This window comes from Triturus cristatus, chromosome 8 (assembly GCF_964204655.1).
Source record: "Triturus cristatus chromosome 8, aTriCri1.1, whole genome shotgun sequence".
In the NCBI taxonomy this organism is placed as follows: domain Eukaryota; kingdom Metazoa; phylum Chordata; class Amphibia; order Caudata; family Salamandridae; genus Triturus; species Triturus cristatus.
Genome location: NC_140591.1, coordinates 676,532,936 through 676,553,717, shown reverse-complemented (window position 1 = coordinate 676,553,717; position 20,782 = coordinate 676,532,936).

The window sequence follows — 20,782 nt, the reverse complement described above, 5'->3', positions numbered from 1 at the left end:
GAACCTTAAAAGATTAATTACCACCCAAAAACCCATACCCATCCTAAACCCTAAAGGTACCCTTGCCACCCAAAACCCACACCCATCCTAAACCCTAAAAATTCAACTGCCACCCAAAAACTAATACCCACTCTAAACCCTAAAATATACCTAACCATTCAAAAACCCATACTCACCCTAAACCCTAAATACTCCCTTGCCACTCTAAATCCAATACCCACCCTAAAACATTCCTTGTCACCCAAAACCCATACAAACAGTAAGCCATAAAAGATTCATTACCACCCAAAAACCAATACCCACCCTAAAACCTAAAGGTTCCCTTGCCACCCAAAACCTATGCCCACCCTAAACTCTAAACAAAAACCCTTACCACCCAAATACCCATATACACCCTAAAAAAAATTCTTGCCACCCAAATACCCACACAAACACTAAACCGTAAAAGATTAATTACGATCCAAAAATCCATACCCATCCTAAACCCTAAAGGTTCCCTTGCCACCCAAAACCTATGCCCACCCTAAACTCTAAAAAATCCCTTACCACCCAAATACCCATACACACCCTAAACCGTAAAAAATCCAATACCACCCAAAAACCTATCATCACCCTAAACCCTAAAAATGTGTTTACCATGTAAAAACACATACCCACCCAAATCCCTTAGTTCCCTTGCCACCCAAAAACCCATACCCACCCTAAACCCTAAAAATCGCTTGCCACTCAAAAACCCATACCCAATCAAAACCCTTAAAATTCTCTTACCACCCAAAACCCATAAAAATGCTAAACCCTTAAAAATCCCTTGCCACCCCAAAACCCATGCAACTGCTAAACCCTAATAAAATCATTATCGCCCAAAAACCCTTTCCCAACCTAAACTATAACATTTCCCTTGCCCCACAACAACCCACACCCACCCAAAACCATAAAAATTGCCTTGCCACCCAAAGACCCAAACCCACTGTAAATCCAACAAAATCCATCCCAAATGATAAAAAATTCCCTTGCCACCCATAAAACCCTTACCCGCCCTAAACCCTAAAAAATCCCTTACCACCCAAAAACCTACACCCACGCTAACCCTAAAATTCACTTACCACCCAAAAACCTATACCTACCCTAAACCCAAACAAATCCCTTTCCACCCAAATACCCATACCCATCCTAAATCTAAAAAATTCAGTTGCCACCCAAAAACCCATACCCACCCTAAACCCCGAAAAATACCTTACCACCCAAAAAACTATGCCCACACTGAGCCCTAAAAATTCCCTACCACCCAAAAACCCATACCCACCCTAAACCCTGGAAATTCCCTTGCCACCCAAAAACCCGTACGCACCCTAAACCCTAAAAAAGCCTATATCACCTAAAAGAACATTTCTATGGTAATTTGATGGCACAACCTTTTATCCAGAAACAGTAAGAATGCCTATAGCTTTAACTTATATTTACATTTAGGTACACATGTTGACTGAATGCCAGGGTTTGTGTGTTTTTTAAATATATTTAGAAGCAGGTCGTTTATAGTGCAATTGCCGCCTTTTTCCTATGAGATGCCCTACTTTTTATAAGCTCGTCCTATAAGCAGCACTTCTTTTAGTTAGAAAATCTTTCAGAGCATCAGTCTTTCTACATCATATTGCTCTTCCCCAAGTCAACGACATATAATCGTACAGTACTAGGCAGTGTCCCTGCCTTTTAAAAAAGGTGCGTTGCTACTTCTCATATCACCAACCCCCATTATTTACCATCATTTTTAGACCACAACAAATTTAAATAAAGCAGGAAAAGTCACATAATTTTGGGAACTTTGCTCTACTCTTGCTCTACACTTGCTAAGCAACATTTCCAAAATTGCACTACTTCACATACTATTGTGTCATTTGCAGCAACATTTTACTGCAAGTACATGAGAATAATGCAAATGTTGTGAACATGAACGGCTATTGCTTGCTCTGCCTGTGTTTTTCATGCTATGTTTTTACCACAGACGCATATTTTGTGCTCCAATATCCCACTCAATGATGGATTCTCATTATGAGTAATTGCATGTGATTTTGCATAATTTTCCAGAAAATGTGCATTATTATGTGAAAACAAATTTATCATGCCAAGCCTTGATTTAGGCGACTGCTGCTTGGGCAAGCATCTGGCGGATCGCTGCCGTTGCTCCACGCCACCCCCGCGTCACCAAGGCAACCCCTGACGCTTTCTCCGTTCATCTTGATCACAAAAGCATGATTGGTTCTGCATGGTTGTCCACGCCCACTACCACACTTCGCATTGGTCTACGGAGAATGTATCGTAACTCATTCTCACAACGTCACCCCCGCGTTACCTAGGCGACTCCGGACGCGCTTTCACACACGTGACACCAACCACGGGCGGGTCCGTTAACTCGTCCGCCTTATTTGGGCATACTCCGCTGCTGGGGCAATTCCATTGGCCTTTCGCTGCAGCCATGACAAAATCAGGCACTGCGCTGCATGCATCATCCTCACGTCCGCTCGGGACACCGGAAACAATACACCAGGAACCATTTCTCAGCCGTAATTACTCCCCGCTGACTCCAATTAAAGCCTCAAGCACACTATTTAAACACTGACCCCGCAGCCTCATTCCTACATTCGGGAGGACCGGGAGCAACACCGTAGGCTGAACGCGGGACACTTTTCCTGAGACAGTAAGAGTATGAATGCAATTTAAACTGTAACTGGACCCCTCTGGTTCGTTAGTGTGTGAATGAGCGTGTACTTTACTCGCATGTGGAATTTCAAGGTTCCTTAAACCGGATGATAATTCCCTGATGAAAAATGTGATTTACCTTCTCTCCCTCCAGAATGAACAGGAGTGTCCCCTCCCCCTCCCCCCATGTGGCAAGTAGTTGTCTCAACTAGGGTAAGACCCACTAGAGCATTTAGACTCTTGATTTGTTTGTGTACACACATAGAGTGGCACAAGTCACGTGAATAGTCACTCACATTAAGGAATTTACGCATGCGCTATTTCTTTTTATTTTTTGTCTTTAATGTTATGTGTTTTTGACCCATTTCTACAGTTATTACACAATTGTTTGTTCACTCCTCCCTATAGGCTTGACGGTTGGAAGCCAAGTAGGAAGCGGAGTGCGGCCCTCGCCACACCCGCGCAGTGGTACTTTCTTGCTACCTGTTGGTAAGAACGGAGCCCCAATTCAAACTTAGGTCCTGATGAATGCCCTGGACCCGCTCAGGCCAACTAGGCAGAAACATGTCGACCTTTCACAAGACGGTTAGGGGACACTAAATACCCCACCCACCGTCCTTTTGTTTTTAGCATCATATAGTTATTGGCCACATTAAAATTCTTTTCTGGTAACTATAATGATTTTTAACTTCACGTTCCACCTCACGGGCCCCCACTCTTTAGTTTAGAAGTGCATCCCTGTCTCCAGGTGTATGCCCGCCCTCCATCAAACGAAGGTTTTGGAGGGCGAGGACTGGCCGATGATGAAGCAGGACACCAGGTGGTGTGTGAGATCAGTCCGTCACTTTTTGTGAGATGTCCTAACTCACAATAGGTCTATAACTGTAGTAGGGTCACACTTCACTAGGAGCAGCTTTCTGTGGTAATCAAAACAAATTTATCCACAAAGACACAATTAATAATGCAAAATTATCCTTAACTGAAACATCTATGTCAATAGCAACAATAACCCTATTATTCAGAGCTGTCTGTCTAAGGCTGCAACAGAACATCTCCAGCATTCTTTGTGTTTTAAAATCAACCACAGCTAGATAATGTCAAAGCCTTGGGAGGCTCACTCTATGGAGCAGAATGGTGGGGCTTACAGCAGTCCAGTGGTCTCACTTTAATTGGAAACACATGTTTGATATTCCTGATTAAATTTCCCCAGAGCACCCACTAGTTCCATTCCTTTAGACATAGGGATGAAAAATTTATCTTCAACGGCAAACATCAGAAACCTGCTAGCTTGACGGAGGTTGTGGTACACCAAGGAACTAATATCACATCATATTCAGCCCTAGAAAAGATCAATTCTCTTGATAGGTAATGTAAAATCCAGTGGTTTAGAAGTGTGTGGTCAATTCTAAGGTTACTTAACTTTGAAGTGCAATACAAAGACAGGATGAACTTCCAACCACTATCTAAAGAACACTATCCAATGATACATTGGAATACTGTGCTAAAGAACCAAATTACTAATTCCTGACTCAGAAATTCCTAACTGTAGCCTTTCTGTATTTTAAATGTACTGGTTTTTATGAATGCTATTTTGACTTTATTACTCTCCTAGTGGCTAGTTAGTTATATGTAGAATTCAGGCTTGGATCTCTTTAATTCAGTGGTTTTTGTTCCAAACGATCAAATGCATGCTGCCTGTCCACCACTTTGCCTTCATGTAATTCGCCAGATGAAAAAATGGCTTATCTTCTATTCTTTTGTGCAGCGTATAAAAATCCCAGGAGGAAGGGGATAAGAAGGATTTGCCATTCTATAGGGGTAACGCAACAAGCAGAGGCATTAAGGCTATTGAGATAAGACACTGGTGAAGCCATTGTATCCAGTCTGTCAAAGTATCTCCAAATGGTTTGATGCATGAGGAGAAAGATCATTGACAGGTTGGCTGTTCAAGAATAATGTTAAAAACACATTAAAAATGGTCCACCAGGTAATGGTAATGGAGAATTTTCTGAAATAGGACGAATATTATCTTATGTTTATATTTAAGTTTTATCAGTAGAATCAGAGTTATGAATTTGTAAATTTTAAAGTAAAAAATAGTGCTTAAATGTTCAAAGCACCAACTGTGGGCATATAGTCGTGCACGACCAGCTCAAAGTCAAAAGTTAAGGCCGACCGCAATGGACCACAGTTTGGATACAAGAAGTGGATTGGACCGCGTCTCAACTTACCTTCGTATTTAGAAGAATTAATGAAGAAAAATGTCTGAGAAGTTAAATCTCAGCTGGGCAAGGCAGGCAAGGGTGTCCAAAGAGGAGGTGTCGTTTTCGTGGAGCTGTTGGACGAAGTCACAGTGAAGATTCCTACTTTCAGACTTAGGGTCAAATATATCAAGATTTGACGCAGCACAAAGCAGCAAGACAACATGCACTGCATCAAAAGGAGAGGGCAGGAATGTTCCATATTTATAAATACTTTGCTCATTGCTGCTTTCTCACTGTGCTGGTGCATTATGTGCTACCTAGCGCCAACGCAGTCACCTTTATTTCGTAGTGAAAGGGTGCCTGTGTTGCAGGACAGATTGTTTTTATTGAAGAAGGGACATATTCCTGCACAGAGGCAATCCTTAGATCCATTGTCATCTTTCTAAGTATACTGTATTCTGAACAAACAAAGAGAAATAAAGATCTTTCTCCTTGTTACACTTCTACCAGGAAGGCATACAATTTTGACGTATCCTCAGGTTTACTTGTCATGGTAAATTTGGGAATGTTCCAGTATATTTGGGTAGATGCATGGGAACACCCAAATGCCACCCATGAAACAACTTTCTGGCACTGACTAACGCAAGGCAGTGACTTACACAGCTTTGCATTACTCCAGATTTACCAAGCCACACAGGGCCACGCAATGTGGCCTTGCGTGGCTTGTTAATTCTGACTCAAGGATTGCATTTCCATTTCATTTCCCTTGAGTCACCCTGCGTGACGGAAGGGCATGCAATTCTTTGGCAAATCTGGGCCTTGGTTTTTTGGGGGGGTGAGTCGAACATCTAAAGCAGAAGAGGCTGCAGCTGTGTCAGATGAAGGCTCCAGGAGGTTGCATAGCAATGGAGAAGAATGTAAGGGAGCTGCCTCAAAGTCAGGCCGACCGGAAATGCACCTTGAGCAGATCAGTGAGAAAGGCACGTTGGTCTTCTCTCAGTCCTCAGGTCACTTTTGGGTAGAGAATTTTTTAAGTCCCAAGTTTTAGATTTGAGGCATCTGCTCACCTTCAGCACCACTTCTAAGGATCCAGGACTGTAGGAGAACCACTCTGGGGGTCACGTCTCGCTCAGGTTGGATCTAGGTTCAATATGGTTGTCATTGGGTCATTTGAGTGCATGGTCAGTCGGAGGGTGTTTTTCTGGATGATGGCGATGCCTCCTCCTGTTCGGTCGATGCAGTCCTTGCGAGTGATTTTGTAGCCATCAGGAATGGTGATGACGATGTCCAGTCCGGATCAGGTGTTGATCAAGGTTTCTGTGAAGAAGGTGATGTCGGGAGAGGTGACGCCCTGGCTCTAGGCATAGTCCAGGCACGGACGGGTGCAGACAGGCCTGCCTTGGGTGTGCCAGCGGTGCAGCCGCTCGGTGGCTGCCATTAAGTTGTGCTGGGGGGCTGGACAGCTGGGAGGCAGGAAATGCAGGAGCGGGAAGGGTCACTGGAGAGGCGGGCAATGGGGATCACAGCAACAGGGACAAGGGAGGCAAACAAAGGAAAGAAAAAGGTAAAAAAGGAAAAAGCTGAAAAAACGCAGAAATCAGAAAAGAGAGGCAGAGGGACAGACTAGCAGCAGAGCAGTTAAGCTCTACCACTAGATATGAGGCGCAGGCAGGGGCCTGTGGGTGGAGGTGGGCCTCAACCAAGGGTCAGCAGCAGCAACAGGTGCAGCAGTAGCCACCAGGCCGAGTTTCCCTGTGAAGGGAGCAAGTCCAATCTAAGTAACAGTAGTGAAAGTGTTGGACTTCAGAGGGGTTCAAATGGCAATTTCCACTCCAGTCTAAACAACAGTAGGGAAGGTGTTGAACCTCTGAGGGGGTCAATTTTCCTATTCCCATTCCACCCTTAGCAAAAGCAGGGAAAGTGCTGAATTTCGGAGAGGTGAGATTTACTATTCCCACTGCAATGTAAGCAACAACTGGGAAAGTGTTGGACTTCAGAGGGATTAGATTTGCTATTCCCACCCCAATATATACAAAACAGAAGGAAAAGTATTGGACTTCAAAGGGGTTGTATTTCCTATTCTCACTCCTTCCTAAGCAACAGTAAGGAAAGTGTTGGCCTTGGTAAGGGCTATATTAAATATCCCCACCCAATTATGAATGAATGAATGAAAGTATTTTGATTTGTAAAGCGCCTGATAACTCCAAGGGAGTTTCCCCACACTGAGCAAAACTCAGGCCCCGGCGAGTCTGGTGCAAATGGATTTCTAACTCTGTCTAAAGAGCCAAGTCTTCAGGTTCTTCTGGAAACTTGCCTCAGACTGTTCAAGTCTTAGGTTGATCAGCATTGAATTCCATAGCTTTGCTGCACGCAGCCCAAATGAGCAGCCCCCCAGTCTTGCAAGGCGTACTCTGGGGATCACTGTCAGCGCTGCTTCTCCAGATCTAAGCATTCTGGAGGGCGTATACGCCTTGATCAGGGGGAAGAGATAGCTGGAACCCCTCTGATACATTATCCTATGCGGGAAGCACAGGGGTTTGTACGAGATTCTGTGTTTAACTGGGAGCCAGTAAAGTTCGGCCAGACCGTGTCTAATAGGGGACCATTTCGGTAGTCTCAGAAGCATCCGTGCTGCAGCATTTAGTACTCTTTGCAGCATTGCTACCCTCCCTAAGGATGTGCCCAGATATAGCACATTGCAGTAGTCCAGCCGCGACATCAGCAAGGCCTGCACTACTGTTTTTTGAGCTTCTGCCGGTATTAGCCTCAGGAGCTTCTTTATTAGTCTCAGCACCCTGAAGCACCCACTGTGGTCCTGATCTGACCGTCAAACGACAGCTGGGAATTAAAAAGGATGCCTAGATTTTTCACTTTGGGTTTCGAGCTCGGGGTAGGGCCCATATCAGCCGGCCACCATGCCGAGGACCAGATGGAGGGCTGATTCCCCACCACCAGCACCTCTGTTTTCTCTGCATTCAACTTCCGGCAGCTAGCCCCCATCCAAGTTGTTAGGTCAGTGAGGCATAGTTTAAAGTTGGTAGCGGACCTCTCATCAACATTAGCTAATGTAATCATAAGCTGAGTGTCGTCAGCATAAGACACCATCTTCACCCCATGGCTCTGGATAGGCGCTAATAGGCGCAGGTAAAGATCGAAAAGAGTAGGGCTCAGTGCCGACCCCTGAGGCACTCCCCTCTGCAACTGGATAACATCCGTGGAGTATGGCTTCTGGATGACCTGAAACGAGTGTTTATGAAGGAAGTCTGCAAGCCAATCAAAGGCTAGACCCCTAATACCCTGTGTCCACAATCAATCTAGTAACACAGTATGCAAGACTGTATCGAAGGCTGCCCTGAGATCCAACATAACGAGAGCCCCAGATTTCCCTTCATCAGCCACCTTGCGTAGTAACTCTGTGGCCAGAAGCAGGGCCGATTCTGTACTATACTGAGGCCTGAAGTCTGATTGGGTCTCGTGTAAGATGTTCTTCTCAGTGAGGAACTCTGTCAATTGTGAGTTGACGTGCCTTTCTGCCAGTTTAGCCACAAAAGGTAGGTGAGAAATGGGGCAAAAGTTCTCTGGTTTAGAGGATCCAGAGAAGGTTTTTTTAGGAGCGGGATCACCATGGCCTGTTTCCACTCAACCGGGAGTCGCCATCCTCGCATGACATGTTGAGCACCGCACAAAGTCTGGGTGCCAATGCGGGCATCACCAGCTTCCAGATAGCTGGAGGCGCAGAGTCCAGTGGAGAGCCAGATTTGATTTTAGTCACTAGAGAATCTAGTTTTTCCACTGAGATGCTCTCAATATTGAAAGCGCCATCGAGGAGAGGTTCAGAGTTTCTCATCGAGGGATGGTCAGAGTTGTTGACAGCACCCGGAAAGGCGGCGTATATCGCCAAGATTTTATCCGAAAAAAAAGAAATGGGCAATCTTATTGCAGCTGCTCCTGCTGGGGTCCATGCCCGCGGATACCGTATCCAGGGAGATGAGGGATTTCACAATTCTAAAGATTTCCCACACTGCATTTTTGGCTGCATTGATCTTCTGTGAGTAGAAAACTGTTTGTTACACCCTGATTTCTTTATGGTATTCTTTTAGCAAACGTAGGTAAGATTCTTTGTCTTACGGACAGTAATACTTCCTCCATTTACGTTCTAAACTGTTGCAAGATGTTTTAGTTTGTGTGAGGTCCTCTGTGAACCAGCCTGCTGAGGGTCTGGACCGTGGAGAATTAAATGCTCTGCACGATACTATCCTATCTAGTGCTACCTTTAACCATGTAGTAACTTGCAGGTTGGCGGCCTGTGGGCAGTTTTCTAGGCAAGAAGGACTATGATTCATGGCAGAGCTAAGCGCCTCCTGACTGATTCTAGTCCAGTTTCGAATTTTGAGGTGGGGAGCCTGGGTGGGTTTAGGTAGGTAGTGGGTATCCAGAATCTAGAAGGGGATAGCATAGTGATCGGACCAGGCAATAGGAATCGGGGTGTTGACTTTCACCAGCTCTGGGTTTGCAAAAATGGGGTCAAGAGTGTGCCCCCAGATTTGGGTGGGTGCCTGTACCAACTGCGAGAGCTGAAGCCACTTTTGGTCCTCCATTAAATCTACACTATTATGTGAGGTTGGATCTTCAAAGTGTAGGTTAAGATCCACTAAAATTATGAACTTAGAATGTTGAATGGCAAACGACAGAATCATGTCCAGAAGTGCTGAGATAAAAGCAGCAGCTACTCCCGGCGGCCTGTAAATCAACAGGCCATTGAGAGCACTGACCTGAAATCGCTGGAGAGAAGGAGGCTGCTTCTGCCCCACTGATATGGACTTCAGACAGACTGCAATGTAGCTGTTGCTTGTGTATAACCGCCAACCCGCCCCCATCCCCAGAGGTCTGTCTAGTTTGGTTATTACATAGCCCCAAGGAACTGCGTCTACAATGTCTAGGGCGGACTGCACATGAAGCCATGTTTCCACTAGGAAATTGGCAGTTATCTGTCTCTCCACAATCAGGTCTGCAATTTCAAATCTGTGCTTTGGGAGGAAGCCACTATTTAATAGGAAAAATTGGCCTTTCTTAGGGTTGTTAGGGGAGTTTATCATTATCGGGCATGGCATAAAGGATCATCTCTCACAGGAATTTTGTGCCAGCTCCATCTGAACTGAATGCAGACAGATCGCATAGCGCTCTTGGTTCAGAGGGTGTAGCCCATTTGCGGAATATTGCACCAGACCTGGCCTTCAATCGGCAGGGTTTCTGGCACCGTCCTGTTGAGTACGGCTTTCCATTGGCGCGCTGAAGCGCAGCCGCTCCAGGCTTCTCTTTTTATAACCTGCGTGACTAGAGCGCTGCAGGCCAAGATGACATCCCCGCTCCACCTGACGGGAGCCCAGAGGACCGTAATTGACAACGTGAATCCGGAAAGAGAGCCACAAGCCTCAATCACGGGCGAGACCCACCCCCTGCAGTCTCCCGGTAAGCTGAATGCTCTTAGTTTGCACACAATGTTAAATTCAATATTAAGGAAAGCTGTAGGGAAAGTGTTGGACCTCAGAAAGGTTACATATACCATTCCAATAGTCATTAAAAAAAAAAAAAAAAAATACCTAAAAACATAAAATGATTAACCATAGTTAAACTAGAAAATATATATTGTATACATTTTAATAAAATGCACAATTTATGATAAAAATACAAAATAAACGTATAATTAAATGAAATATTTAAATAAACATACGTAGAATTCACTTTTCTCGCTACTACTGAAAAACCCACAAACACCAACAAGATAAATTAAAAAAATAAATAAAACAATAATAAAATTAAAATAAATGAAACATATAAAAATAATAAATATAATATACACACACTGATATATATTAATAATTATTTCTAGCATAGTCTAAATAAAAAATATTTCATTATAAATATTCAATGAAAAAATTATGATTTATGAATTAAATATATAAATAACAAAAAATTAGTAAAGAAAACTATTTTCATTGAAATAATTTCTCACCCTATTCCCCTACAAACTGACATGCTGCTAAATTAGCTATAACTAAATATACTATACATAATATCAATTAAATATCTAAATGGATGATTTGTTTTTGAAAAATTGATTGTATAACTGACTGATTAAGTGTATCTTAGTGAATACATGGCTTAGAGAGTAATGTTTAAATATGTAAATATCTGTATCAGTCTCTCACTTTGTGTATAAGTGGCTGCATGGGTTGGTGAGTGGCTGCATGGGTTGGTGAGTAGCTACATGAGTGTCTATATAGGTTATTAGTTGGTTTTTTGAGTATCAGTATGAGTGTCTGAGTGTCTGTATGGTTCGGTGGGGGGTATTACGTAGTGCATAGGTGCATGAATGAGTGACTCACTGTTTGTATGTGTTGAAGACAACATGTGTGCAGGACTGTATGGGTGGATGAGTGTGTGCATGGGTGTGTTAGTGAGTGAATGACTGTCTCAATAGTGTCTTTATGAGTAACTACATATGTTTTAAACTACTATATGTGACTATTGGTGTATATAAGGGAGTATATGTGAGAGTGAGAGATTGAAAGAGTTCCTGTATGAATAAGTATGTGTTTCTATAAGTGATTGTTTAAAAGACTAAGTATGTGTAAGTTTCTTGGGTGTTGGAGGTGCATGAACAGTAGCGACTGCCAGTAGGTAATATGTATGTATGTATTACCTACTGGCGGTCGCCAGTAGGTAGTTATAGTTAGGACCCCTTTTCCATAGGAAAACCTCAACATTCTATTTTGAATAACTTTGGCGCCGGTCGATGAATCCTCGCGAATTTCTCAAAATAGGTGGGGCGCTACGCTCCGCTCCTACCCTGAAAGTCTCGGGGGGATTCGTCAAGCGGGGGCTGAGATAAAAGGGGGGTCCCAAAACGCGTTTTTCCCATGCATTTTTCCATAGGACCTTTAGAACGAGCTACAGCCCGAACGGCTGAACAGAATTACTAGAAATTTGGCAGAGAGGTAGTCCCTAGGTCAAGGAAGTGCCTTTTGTAGGTTTGGTGTAAATCTGTTCAGTAGATTCTGAGAAAATAGCCTTTAAATCAATATATATATCTGAGCCCGCTTACGGTACGCTTACCGTACGCTTACCGTAAGCGTACGGTGGCGTGCGCGAGCGCGATTCTGATTGGCTCTTAGATCTTAGTAAACATTCGAATCGGCCGAAACCAGGAAGCGGCGTCCGCCATTTTGTCTCTCGCATTGAGAGTTATTTCTCAAACTTGATGCCCAAAAACATGTTACGGGGCATTTTTGACAACTCCCTCCCACACAGTCATGTTGAGGGAGTCCCCAAACATCCCCCAAGAGCAAAAACGGTTTTATTTTTTTTTCGGCAATTTCGCCGAGTACGCTTACCGTACGCTTACCGTAAGCGTACGGTAAAAAAAAATAAATAAAAAAAACACTATCCACACTTACCCCACCCCCTGTGCTTTTGGTGGCCGGAGGCCACCAAATGTACACGGCTTATTAATAGGTAAAAAAACCTAAATTTTGGCAACATGAAATTATAAAATCGAAATAAAAAAAACACTATCCACATTGACCCCACCCCCTGTGCTTTTGGTGGCCGAAGGCCACCAAATGTACAGGGCTTATTAAAGTTGATAAAAACCGTGCACGGAACGAACTGCGTTAAGTGGGCGCGCACGCCTCGAATGGCGTAAAGTAACTTAGCATTTAAAAAAAACGTACAAATTCACTGAAAAAACCATAGGTTTCACACACGTTATAGTTAGGAATTAGCATTTAAAAAACCTTGCAAATTCACTGAAAAAACCATAGGTTTCACACATGTTATAGTTAGCGGAAATTTTACTGATAAAAAACCAGTGAAATTGCCCCGTTATAGTTAGTGCTGGCAACTATAACTCATGCGACCGCAATCTTCTGCTGATGACATATGTGTCTTTATGAAAAAAAAATATTTGTAATATATGTATAGCTAAAAATGTATGGAAGAAGACATGGGCAAATAAGTGTCTAAATACAGTATTAGCATCAGCAGAGGATTGCGGTCGCGTGAGTTATAGTTGCCAGCACTAACTATAACGGGGCAATTTCACTGGTTTTTTATCAGTAAAATTTCCGCTAACTATAACATGTGTGAAACCTATGGTTTTTTCAGTGAATATATATATACACACATACACACAAAGATACAGGTATTTATAGAGTGTGAGCCTGGTTAGTTAGAAAGAGCCCCAAGAGCAGGTATAAAGAATACTTTCAGAGAAAGAAGAGCTTTGTGAGGAGAGGACCATTTCATTTTTGAATTATAGAGACAAAAATTATAAAGATGTGCCAGTTCTTAAATCAATTTCTCTATTGTAATAATCCTAGTGTCAGAACGAATCAGTATGGGGAGTTTATTACAATCAGAAATGCAGTTTTATCTTCTTAATGGAGACTAGAGTTGATAAGATGGGGGCTAGAAAAGAAAATGAGAACTCTGATACTTGGATGTTTAAGGAAGTGTAAACTTTCCTGGATGAACACAGTTTAAATCAGTTTATTTATTTATTTATTTTACAGATTTATAAAGCGCATGGCTGCCCGTAAGCGTCCCAGCGCTAGTGATAAAGAACCAGGTGCGAGGGAAGCATTACGGGAACAGCCAGGTCTTGAGTGCCCTACGAAATAACAGTAGGTTAGACTGGGCTCGGATGTCTGAGGGCAATGAATTCCATAATTTGGAAGCATTATATGCAAAAAGTCGACCTCCAGAACGGGCTTTCTTGATTCTGGGTACAGATGCCAGGCTACAGCATGAAGAGCGTAATGTTCTCTTGGTGGTATAGGGAGTGATAAGGTTTTTTAAGATGGGTGGAGCCTTGCCATATAGAATTTTATGTGTCGTGCAAAGTGCCTTAAATTGTATTCTCTCCTTGATCGGCAGCCAGTGCAAGGCGTTCAAGGCAGGTTTGGCTGAACAGCGACGATGGGTTCCTGTGAGAAGACGGGCGGCGGTATTTTGTACTATCTGGAGTTTTGATAGTACTTTTTTAGGGGCCCCCAGATAGAGGGCATTGCCGTAGTCAAGGTGGGACAGCACAAGGCCATGAATCAAATGTTTTTGTGACTGTGTTGGAAGTAATTCTGCATTTGAAGTGAGATTCATAGATATGGGATAATTCCAGTCTATCTCTAGTGGTGGCTTGAGTACCACTATTATCACATCATATAATCTCATGTACCTATATAAAGTGCACATTCACACCTGAGGGTATCTTGTTGCTTAATATCATATGTTTTTTTATCCAAATAAATAATACTCATTGTATAGACCTTGGAAGGAATAAAGGCTGAGTGGTAGCACCAGGATTCAAACATATGAGAGAGTGGTCAAACACATATCCCTCAAGTGGATTAATTCATTTAGTAAGCCACCAGACCAATACAATCTGTATGGGTTCTTCAACATACCTATCACTACACACATCACTGTGGAGACTTGAATATGACTGTAATCACATATTATCACTGTGGGGACTTAAACATCACTATAATCGCTCAATATTTCTGTGAGGACTTGTACATGACTATAATCACACACTAAAACTGTGTGCTATTCCTGTGCATCCCATTAATCACACAATATCTCTGTGGGGACCTGGGCATGTCTATAATCACACACTATCTCTGTGAGCACCTGGGCATGTCTGTAATCATACACATTCTCTTTGGTAACTGTGGTAATACTATAGTCACACACCATCTCTGTGGGGACCTGGACATGTCTATAATAACACACTATCTCTGTGGGGACCTCGACATCTCTGTGATCACACACTATCTCTGTGGGGACCTAAACATTCCTATAATCACACACTATCTCTGTGGGGACCTGGGAATGTCTATGATCACACACTATCTCTGTGGGGACGTGGGCATGTCTATAATCACACACTATCTCTGTGGGGACCTGGACATGTCTATAATCACACACTATCTCTGTGGGGACCTAAACATCTCTATAATCACACACTATCTCTGTGGGGACCTGGGCAGGTCTATAATCACACACATTTTCTTTCGCAACCGTGGCAATACTAGAGTTACACACCATCTCTGTGGGGACTTGAGCATTTCTGTAAATACACGCAGCTCTGGTTTGGCTTGAGCATCATCAGCTTCGCATTCTCTGTATGGAGCTTTGTGAATACTGATAAGTAGTAAAGTTAGACCTTTGGTCTAAGTTTACATTGTTGAAACTGAAAAGTAGAAAAGTTAGATTTTTTGTCTAAATTTACCATTGCAAATCGGGCCCTATTTTAATGAGGACTTAAACACAATCATCTTCATGTACTATCTCTGTGGGTACATAAACATCGCTATAACATACTATCTTTGTGGGGACTTGAACATCACTATAAAAACATATCATCTCTGTGGGGACTTGAGCATTCCTGTAATTAAACGCAAGCTCTGTTTTGACTTGAAGCACCAGGGGGATGAGGCACAGGGTTAAGACTGATTTGCATATAGCTCAGTCTGAACTGGAGTGGCAAACTGAGCTAAAGAATGATGATGGATTCAACCCAGATCTGTGACTGGGAGTGAGTGACTGAAAAGTTTCAGCTCTTCGTCCATCATCTCCTTGTGTTTGCTTTGTTTGCCCTAAGTTGGCAGGGTATGTCCAGACGTGGGTCCCTTGCTCACTTTGCCACTGGATTCAAGATATCCTGGCTGATGAGGGCGTGTTACCCCGAAACCGGTCCCAGGATGATTGTTTTCGGTCCAGGGAAGACCTGGCTTGGCAGTTCGGGCCAGACTGTTCCCATGAGGCACAGAGTCAAGACTGATTTGCATATAGCTAGTCTGAACTGGGGTGGCGAAGCGAGCTAAGGAACGATGATGGATTGAACCCAGATATGTGACTGGGGGTGAGTGTCTGAAAAGTTTCAGTACTCCGTCCATCATCTCCTTGTGTTCGCTTCGACTTAAACATCATCAGCTTCACATTATCTGTATGGGGCTTTGTGATTATTGAAAAAGAGGTTAAGTTATAATTTTGGTCTAAATTTACCTTTGTGAATACTGAAAAAAGTAGTAAAGTTAGACTTTTTGCCTAAGTTTACCTTTGTGAATCGGGCCCTATTTTAATGAGGACTTAAACACAATCACCTTCATGCACTATCTCTGTGGGGACTTAAATATCGATATAATAACACACTATCTCTGTGGGGACTTAAACATCGCTATAATAACACACCATCAATGTGGGGACTTGAACATCTCTATGATAACACACTATCTCTGTGGGGACTTAAACATCGCTATAATAACATGCCATCTCTGTGGGGACTTGAGCATTCCTATAATTACACACAACCTCCGTGTGGACTTGAACATCATTAGCTTCACATTCTTTGTAACAGGATTTAAGCTTTGAATGTACACACTATTTCTATGATGACTTAAACACAGTGATCTTCACCCACTATCTCTGTGGGGACTTGAACACCTATTTTGGCAAAAATGTAAGCAGCTCATCAAGCTCTGGGTTCCACTTGACCTTATTCCTTGCTTACATATGTTAATTTCTTTATGTGTTAGTTCCCTTATCTCCTAAGATTTTAAGCACTAATAACTAGGTTAAATATAGCTTTAAGACTCTTTATTTAAGCATGATATGATATTTTCTGGGACATTAACATAATCTGTCTTTACTGTATACCCCTAGTATATATGCAGCAATTCATATATGAATAGATTATAATGTTGTTTGTGCATATTGTTGATAAAATAAACATTTAGCCATGTGCCTTCGACTGTATTCATTCACAAATAGTGTTACAGATTAGGTCCCCACAAGGATGGTAGCACGTGTTCAAGTCCCCACAAGGATGGTGCTGTGCGCATGATTAAATAACAGTATATTTGCAAATTTGAAGCAGGATCCTGTATTATGAATTTTTTCTTAACATTTTGATGTTATTAGTATGTTGTAAAAACATTGGGAAAGGTTAGTCCCCACAAGGCAGGTATTCACACATAGTCCCCACAAGGATGGTAACACGTGTATGGGTGTGTGTGTGTGTGTGAGAGAGAGAGAGAGAGAGATTGTCAGCATTCATCCATCTTGCCATCATAAATGTGCTCTTTTGTGGTCTTGACGTGTGAATGAACACGCTCCCTTAGGGAGTCAGTTATTCACTTGGTTTCATATCACATCCTAGTTTCTGTATACTTTCCTGTCACTGCTTTGTCATCCCTTTACATAGCATTGTCAACAAAAACAATTGAAAGTGCTCATAACTGATAATTCGTTTGTGCACCTTTAATTACATTACTTGCGCATGAATGTTCGTGAAAGCACACGGCACAAGTGTTTTCAGTTGTCTCAAACACCTCAATTTGACATGTTTTATCCACATATAAAGCTGTCTCCGTATACTGCAGGGAAGCTACACATCATTTCAGCGACTTCTAAGCCAGTCACACAGAGTAACTATTTTATCACTGTTTCCTAAAGTGTGACTGTTTTATTTCCAGTGCTAGAACTGAACGAAATGCTCGCAGCAACTGTGAAGCATTCATAAAAAAGACTTCCGTCTGCCTGCTGATGCCTTTAAAGACCGATGGAGGTTTATGTTGGGTAAATGATTCAATATATTGGTGCATACCATATCCGTTTTGGGAAACAAAGACCAAAGGGAAAACATTGTATGTGTGTCCAATATAAAAAACACGGAGGTAACAGAAGTCTTGTCTGTTCAGGAAACATTAATATGTCAGTTTCTTGGTTCCAGTATTTCAATTAATTTTTAGGCAAGTTTGAAACGAAACTGTGGGGCAGATTTACAATGCCCCTGCGCCACCAGTACATCACTTTTTGTGATGTACTAGTGGCATATTTTCCTGCTTCATATTTACAAGGACAGGGAAAACCACCCTGCATGGCTTTTCCTGTCCTTGTAAATACGGCCCCTGTACCCGCAGCACTTTGCATGAAAGGGGCATTCCATGGGTGTGGCTGTGGGTGTTCCCACGCAACACCCAAGAAACCAGACACATTTCCAGATTTACGAGGAATCATAAATCTAGAAATACGTGTGAATGCTACGCCTCCCCAGGGGAGGCGGAGGGAGGTGGAATGAGGAGAAATGTTTTCATATCTCCTCGTTTTTTCCTCTTTCAATGCGTGCTGCATTCTACAGCACACATTGAAGGATGAAAATGGCTGTTGTGATTGTTTTTGTGCAGGAAGGTGCCCCTTCCTGCACGAAAACAATCTCCTCGTGACACAGGCATCCTTGCACCATTGTGCAAGGGTGCCTGCTGGCAGCTGTTTGTGCGTCAGCGCAGGGGAGAGCACAGGAATACGACATATTATTGCAAATATGTTGCATTCCTGTGCTCTAAAAGTGACTCAGTGCGGCGCACCCAAATGGCTTGCGGAATGCACGGAGTCACTTTCTTGTAATTCTGCCCCTGTATTTTTGGCATGAAGTGATTGGGATCAGGAAACTAACTAGCAGGGCAAAACATACTTCTATAGAGGCAAAGATATATGTTTCAAGATTTAATTTATGAGAATGGTTTTGAGATTATGTCAACAATCTAATAATGTTTGTTCACAAAGAAGAAATCTTTCCTCAGGATACCATTGAGACTTCTGTTTGAAACAGCATATTGTCCTTTTCATCTTCTATTTATAAACATAACAATGCAAAGAGCTATGCTGTTTTGGGATCTGTTTTAAAGATTATTAGAACATTGGCATGTGGAGCACTCCATTGCAGACAATGAAGTGCTCTGTGCTTCTGCAGGCCGTTAAAGGCCCGCAGAGCAACATTCCAATTTTGTTTAAACAAAGGCCTCTCGGAGCTCTCTTGTGGCAGAATGTTTTACTAACCTTATATCACTACGTAGCTGGGCTATACCGGCTATGAAAGTCCCGCTCCCTTGTTAAAGGGAGGGCCTTTAATATCCTTTAATAGCCGGTATAGCCCGCTACGGCGGGCTATAATGCTATATTACAGATTTTACTTTAGAATTCAGCACGATTATGTTCATTGTCCACAATTCTAAAAGAAAGAGATTTAGATTTTTGGCGTAACATATATGGGTCAATACATTATGTGGCGCCACTTTCAACTTTTATGTCTGCCATGGTGCCACACACAGAATCAACACTTCCTATACCGATTCCAGAATACATTTCCCCATAGGGATTAAAACCAATTTAAAGGACACATTGGGCATTCTACCTTAAGGAATTGTGGAGGATATGCTCCACTTGGTGCATATTTTAGCGCGTAGGGACAAACAATAGAGGATGCAATTTAAAAACAGCATTCAAGATGGATTTATATAGTAAATCTCTTCAATCAATTTTGTAACATAACTGGTAGTGCACAGTGCATAGCTGGCAACTGGTCCCATGCCATTTGTGGCATCTTCACAAAGTCCTGCCTCTTGAATCTTGCATTGCATTATTTGGCATGTAGCTCCACTCTGACTTTGAAAGTATGGGTTGAAACGTGCCACCATGTGCAGAGTTGTTGATGAAAGTGCTAAAAGTGGCTGAAGGTGTCAAGCTATATGGGTCCACTTGGTATCTATGCAGGCGCTTCACTATTAGCAAAGGATTCCCCATATGAAGCTAATGGATATAATTTTCTACTCACGTAGTTTTTGTCAAAATATGCATAATTAAACAAATGGCTTTGACTGTGTGACTGTCAAACACTGAGTTGATCTCTCAAGTTTGGTGTTTCTGGAGATAAGCTGTCTGAAGGAGGGACTGCTTGTCGACCCAATTTGAACTCTCATTGGGCTGAATCCACAAAGCGATTCTAGATAGTGATCTCCAGCTATGGGTCTGTACAAGAAGACATATATGGGCAGAAAGCAGAGGAACATGTGGGAACCAAACTGGTTTGGAGTTGTACAGATAACCTCCACACACCACTCCAGAGCTCTGGAGACGAGTGTGAAAATCTGAAGTGTAAGGTAGGAGGCTAAATGCTTGGAAGGTACAGGCAGAAACTGCTCTTTATAGGGAATACTTCCAAGCAAAATGACGGAGCGTGGAGCTGCGGGCAAGTTTAGCAGTGACACGCTCTGCTATTTCCAGAACTCAGGGATGCGCCGTATTTACAATAATACAGCACACCCCTGTGCTTTCCCCAGCACTGGCACTAAAAATAGCTGCCTAGTTGAATTAATTGAAACTAAAACATTTATATTAAAACAGAGATTTGTTTTGGTCTTTACACTGAGTTTTTTTCATAATTTCAAGTTATGTTGTTGAATTCTGATATAATCATGCCTAGGAACGATATTATCGACTGTATACTTGCCCTGTCCTAGGAATTGTGGAAACAATTTTACAGGGGGTCCTTGATATTCTCAATTGTGTAACACCCACCCCGGCCTTTTGGGGGGACGTTTGAAGGTGAATACCCCTATCCACCCCTGTGGCACAAATTCCAAATGGCCGCAAGGTAGTGGAGAGCATGGGCACATGCCTGGGGGGCACTCCCCTCTGGTGTCTAGTGGGCTTTCTGACTCCTGGGAAGGAAAACATTGGGTTAATCGTATCACTCCAAACCGAGGGGGGCAGAGCAACTGTCTGGCTTCTTCTTGGGGTAAGGGACTGGTCATGCCCATGGAGAGCAGGCCCCATTCCTATATTTTATAAATAAAAAATATTCCCTGACATCTAGTGGGCATTCTTTCCTGGGGGGGCAGATTGGGGGTAATCTGTGGGCATAGTGGGCATCCTCCACTCCTATATTATTTTAAAAATAGACCCTTGTGTCTAGTGGGCTTTCTACCCTGCGGGGGCAGATTGGGGTTAATTACCCCATCCGACGCCCGGAGGCACAAAGGCTA